This window comes from Rhinoderma darwinii, chromosome 9, assembly GCF_050947455.1.
Source record: "Rhinoderma darwinii isolate aRhiDar2 chromosome 9, aRhiDar2.hap1, whole genome shotgun sequence".
Lineage (NCBI taxonomy): Eukaryota > Metazoa > Chordata > Amphibia > Anura > Rhinodermatidae > Rhinoderma > Rhinoderma darwinii.
In genome coordinates this window covers 81,721,375-81,727,374 of record NC_134695.1, presented here as the reverse complement: position 1 = coordinate 81,727,374, position 6,000 = coordinate 81,721,375, and positions in this window count along the sequence as shown.

Here is a 6,000-nt window from a genome sequence, read left to right as displayed (position 1 = left end):
CCACCTCTGATATCCCCCCAAACATCAACCGCCACAAGGGACTCGAAACAGGAATGCGTAATCTTTAATGAATATGCATATTTATCATTAGGAACGGGGGAGGGGTCAGCAGGCAATGTTACAAAGTTTCCACAAATGAAAGTCCAGGGACATCTATAAAAGGATACATTGTTGTTGTTGTTGTTTTTTTCGTTTTTTTTTTTACTGTCGTTGCCAAAGGAACTGTGTCCAGGGACAATATCAGTCTGAATATATTGTGCAAAAAAGGAGACATGCTGTAATCACAGGCGCACCCCCATCCCTGCGCGCCGCTCTGTCCCACCCCCAACAAATATATGGACGCCATGTTCCCCCGGCTAAGTGCATATGATGTAGGATGGGGACTGAGATGATCTGACTGCAGATGAAAGCCGTGAAATGAAGCAAAATTCAGCCAATCAATTCACCAGGAAGAAGTACAAAGCGCCTCGCGCCGCCAGATCCTCCCCGCGCCGCCAGATCCTCCCCGCGCCGCCAGATCCTCCCCGCGCTGTTTACGCCGAACTGAACAATCCCAATGCAAAACTGTCATTTCCTCAACAACAAAATAAGATTGCAGATTCTTGGGCAGAAGTCGATGGTTCTGGTGAATTTTGCAGCATGTGATGAGTGGGGCATTAGGCCGGGTTCCCACGTAGCGGAAACGCTGCAGAATTTTGTGCGGAAATTCTGCAGCGTTTACAGTAGCAGCAAAGTGGATGAGATTTAGGAAAATGCAGCGAAAACGTTAATATATTGACCTGCGGTGCGGAATTTAAATCCGTCAATTTATGCTGTGTTTTTGTTGACAACAACAGGAAGCCACGTGTTGCGATTTTTGCAGCGGAATGGCAACGATTCTGCCACAAAAATCGCAACACATAAAAAAATTATTCATACTTACCCAGAATTCCTTGCTGCTTCCTCCAGCCCAACCTCCTGGGATGACGTTTCATCCCATGTGACCGCTGCAGCGGTCACATGGGCTGTATCATCATCCAGGGAGGCCGGACTGGACAGTTACGGAGGGACGCGCCACCATCACAACGGCCTAGGTAAGTATGGGCGGTTTATTATTTTTATTTCTATGCTGCTTACTGCAGCAGAATTTTTTTGGGATGGAATGTGCTGCGGGTTTCAGCTTTTACGCAGTGTATCCGACCCGTGGGAACTTGGCCTTAGGGCGCAGTCACACGCTGCAGATCTTGGTGCAGAAAATTCTGTGACTGAAAATCCGTTCCCTTCGTCTGAATGATTTATTTAATACAATCTTTGTTCAGATGAATGGAACAGTCCTAGAAAACTGAAACGAATCTACCGCGTGTTAATATTCCCGAGGGGTAAACCTGAAACTGGCTGCTGTATATCTGAGCGGTGTGGGGATCACTGACCCTGAGCAATATTCCAAGCAGCGAGCTCAGTCCGCAGACTCTCACGAATATTGTGTCAGTAAGGCTGGATTCACACGAGCGTGTGCTTTCTGCGCACGCAAAAAACGCTGCGTTTTGCCTGCGCAAAAGGCATTTAACAGCTCCGTGTGTCATCACATATGATGCGCGGCTGCGTGCTTTTCGCGCAGCCGCCATCATTATGACACTCTGTTTGTATGTTTGTAGCACGTGGTGCTTTTCTGTTTTCATTCATCCTTTTCACAGCTGTTGCGCGAATCACGCGTGTCCCACGGAAGTGCTTCCGTGGGGCATGCGTGGTTTTCACACACCCATTGACTTCAATGGGGGGCGTGATGCGTGAAAAACGCCCAAGGAACGGACATGTCGTGACTTTTTCGCTGCGGACTCACGCAGCATAAAAATCACGCACCTGTCTGCACGGCCCCATAGCCTAATATAAGTCCGTGCGACGCGCGTGAAAATCACGTGCGTTGCACGGATGTATATCCCGTTCGTCTGAATAAGCCCTAAGTCAGTTCATAAAGCTTAATAATCGTGTCATGAAACGTTCACCAACTTTCTTATAAGCCTCATCTAGTCCTGATCGCCACACAGCTGAGGGTTTGTTACAATGTATCAGAATAGACAATCCTCTGTGAGCTAAAGACGTCAGCACAAAGCCCCAGACGGAGGCTCCATCCACAGTTTTAGCGAAAGCCGGGAGTGGATCAAAAAGAAGGAAAAAAATAAAAGAAGGTCTGAGACTTCTCTACACTCCAGTGTCTGGTCAAAAAAAATAAAAAATGCTTCCAAAACTGCATGTGTGAATCTAGCCTAATAGCTCTTACGCTGATACATCATCACAAATTTAGCAGCTGTGTGAGCAGCACTAGATTAGGAAGGATTTTCCCACGGAATGTAAATTTACTGACAGCAAGCAGAGATATTAAAAATTGAGAGGAATCAAACCCAAAGCCTATTAAAGAGTTACAGAACTTTTCACTACCCATATAATCCCTTTCAGAGAGCTGATCCGGAAGTCCAGTAATTACCAGTGTAGATCAGGGCGCAGATGGTAACTGAGCCCATAGAGAAAGGAGTTGTGGGATTCAGTCGTACCCTGTGCCATCCATGGGGTGGAGGTTTCTTTTAGAAGTGTCAGTATTCTGGGTAATCAATACAGTTGGGCCCTGTTCACATCTGCGTCAGAGGAGCAGAACAAGGGAATGCCGAACGCAACGGTTCTGTTGCAAAACGGACACTGCCGGCGCCCAACGGAACCCATTGAATAATCGGTGCCGTCATCTTTCCGTCACCCCTAAAGGAGTGTCCAATGCAGATGTGAACAGGCACTTATCCATGGAGATTTTAAAAGTGTAACTTGACGCTCCTGGACCCTAATGCAACAGGAACCTCCATTTATATTCTTGTATAGGAAAGGGGGGCCCCCACAGCCACCAGGACACATCTGCACCCCCTATAGCTGCACCCCTGGTGGCCATTGAAGGCTCACGCTATGTTGTATACTCCGTAATCATCATCACTGCTCCTTGCACATGCAATGCTAGGGCTCCGAAAGCACAAGTAACTGGAGCAACAGAGCAGAAGCCTCGTACCTGTGTGCAGGCGACTGTCATGTCTCAGCAATTGAGGGTATGTTCACACGGCCACATTTCAGACGTATACGAGGCGTATTATGCCTCGTTTTACGTCTGAAAATATGGCTACAATACGTCGGCAAACATCTGCCCATTCATTTGAATGGGTTTGCCGACGTACTGTGCAGACGACCTGTTATTTACGAGTCGTCGTTTGACAGCTGTCAAACGACGACCCGTAAATTTTACTGCCTCGGCAAAGAAGTGCAGGACACTTCTTTGCCACGTAATTTGAGCCGTTCTTCATTGAAATCAATGAAGCACGGCTCAAGGTTTACGAGCGTCTCAGACGCCTCGTAAATTACGAGGAGGAGCTTTTACGTGTGAAACGAGGCAGCTGTTAACAGTCTGTCTTTTCACACGTAACTGCCTCTCAGCGTGTGAACATACCCTAAGGGTATGTTCACACGGCCTATTTACGGACGTAAATCGGGCGTTTTTGCCCCGAATTACGCCCGAAAATAGCGCCTCAATAGCGCTGACAAACATCTGCCCATTGAAAGCAATGGGCAGACGTTTGTCTGTTCACACGAGGCGTATATTTACGCGCCGCTGTCAAATGACGGCGCGCAAATAGACGCCCGCGTCAAAGAAGTGACCTGTCACTTCTTTGGCCGTAATTGGAGCCGCTATTCATTGACTCCAATGAATAGCAGCGCTAATTACGGCCGTAATTGACGCGGCGTTCAAGCGCCTGCACATGCCGGTACGGCTGAAATTACGGGGATGTTTTCAGGCTGAAACATCCCCGTAATTTCAGCCGTTACGGACCCCCGCCGTGTGAACATACCCTTACTCTTTTCTCCTGACACCGACGCCTGGAAAACAATGATGGAATCAGCAAAGCTCCAGATCCCGGCTCCTCTACAGAGGACGATGGACGAGACTATTCATTAATGCAGTGTTATAGGTATATGGAGACGAGCAGCTAAATCAATGAGGTGAGTAGTAATGGACTGTACAGAACGTCACTGACCCAGAGCACCCAGGATGACCCATGATCCGCAACAAACTGTGATTTATGACATGTTAAAGACCGGACAAGGTATCGGTGCCATCTATATATACTTCAATCATGGAGGCCCTGATCAGAACAATAACCCATAAAGTGTATGTCCACCCAAGAACCCAATCTTAAAGGCAACTTTTCTATGTGGAATCAGTCTGTCACTTATCCTATACTGTATTATACTCCAGAGCTGCACTCACTATTCTGCTGGTGGAGTCACTGTGTACATACATTACATTACTTATCCTGGACTGATCCTGAGTTACATCCTATATTATACTCCAGAGCTGCACTCACTATTCTGCTGGTGGAGTCACTGTGTACGTACATTCCATTACTTATCCTGTACTGATCCTGAGTTACAGCCTCTATTATACTCCAGAGCTGTACTCACTATTCTGCAGTCCTCAGAGCTGAAATCTGCAGCTCTGGAGTATAATACAGGATGTAACTCAGGATCAGTACAGGATATGTAATGTATGTACACAGTGACTGCACCAGCAGAATAGTGAGTGCAGCTCTGGAGTATAATACAGGATGTAACTCAGGATCAGTACAGGATAAGGAATGTAATGTATGTACACAGTGACTCCACCAGCAGAATAGTGAGTGCAGCTCTGGAGTATAATACAGGATGTAACTCAGGATCAGTACAGGATAAGTAATGTATGTACACAGTGACTCCACCAGCAGAATAGTGAGTGCAGCTCTGGAGTAGAATACAGGATGTAACTCAGGATCAGTACAGGATAAGTAATGTATGTACACAGTGACTCCACCAGCAGAATAGTGAGTGCAGCTCTGGAGTATAATACAGGATGTAACTCAGGATCAGTACAGGATAAGTAATGTAATGTATGTACACAGTGACTCCACCAGCAGAATAGTGAGTGCAGCTCTGGAGTATAATACAGGATGTAACTCAGGATCAGTACAGGATAAGTAATGTAATGTATGTACACAGTGACTCCACCGGCAGAATAGTGAGTGCAGCTCTGGAGTATAATACAGGATGTAACTCAGGATCAGTACAGGATAAGTAATGTATGTACACAGTGACTCCACCAGCAGAATAGTGAGTGCAGCTCTGGAGTATAATACAGGATGTAACTCAGGATCAGTACAGGATAAGTAATGTAATGTATGTACACAGTGACTCCACCAGCAGAATAGTGAGTGCAGCTCTGGAGTATAATACAGGATGTAACTCAGGATCAGTACAGGATAAGTAATGTAATGTATGTACACAGTGACTCCACCGGCAGAATAATGAGTGCAGCTCTGGAGTATAATACAGGATAAGTAATGTAATGTATGTACATAGTGATTCCGCTGTTTAGGGAGATTCTATCTATATTTTTTGTCTTCTCAATATGAAGTGGGAGAGGTAGATGAAAGGATCCCCCCATCTCTTGGGTCCCGCAGCCCAGTCTCTATGATGCCCTTTGTTGCTATGGTCTTGGGTACCTTGTACAATATCTTCCGTTATTATTGACCAGTGTTTGAGAAATAAGACGCCTGAAATCTAACGGAAAGAAACATTAACCATAGAGAACGAGTTTGCAATGTTCTGCAAATGTTTGCATTGCTAAAATGGTTTATTGAACATACAGGCGACACCCTGATTGAGCGTAAGATGATGATCAGAACATTAAAAGCAAGCATGCAGCGGGGGCAGAATGCAGGATATGGAGCGAGAACTCAGAACGTGGCCAAAAAGAAAAATCCCAACTCTGTGTGGAAGAACTCGCTCTCCGGACAGTCAGCAGGGGGGGCCGGGAGTCATGTCCGGGGGATTGTGCAACACCCTGTACTTCACATATCTGATAGGAGAGGGGCCAATGACTGAGGGGCCCTACAACCAACGAGCCTGAACCTGCTCAATGGTGCAACGCGTGGTGCCAATAATCCACTAAATATGAGT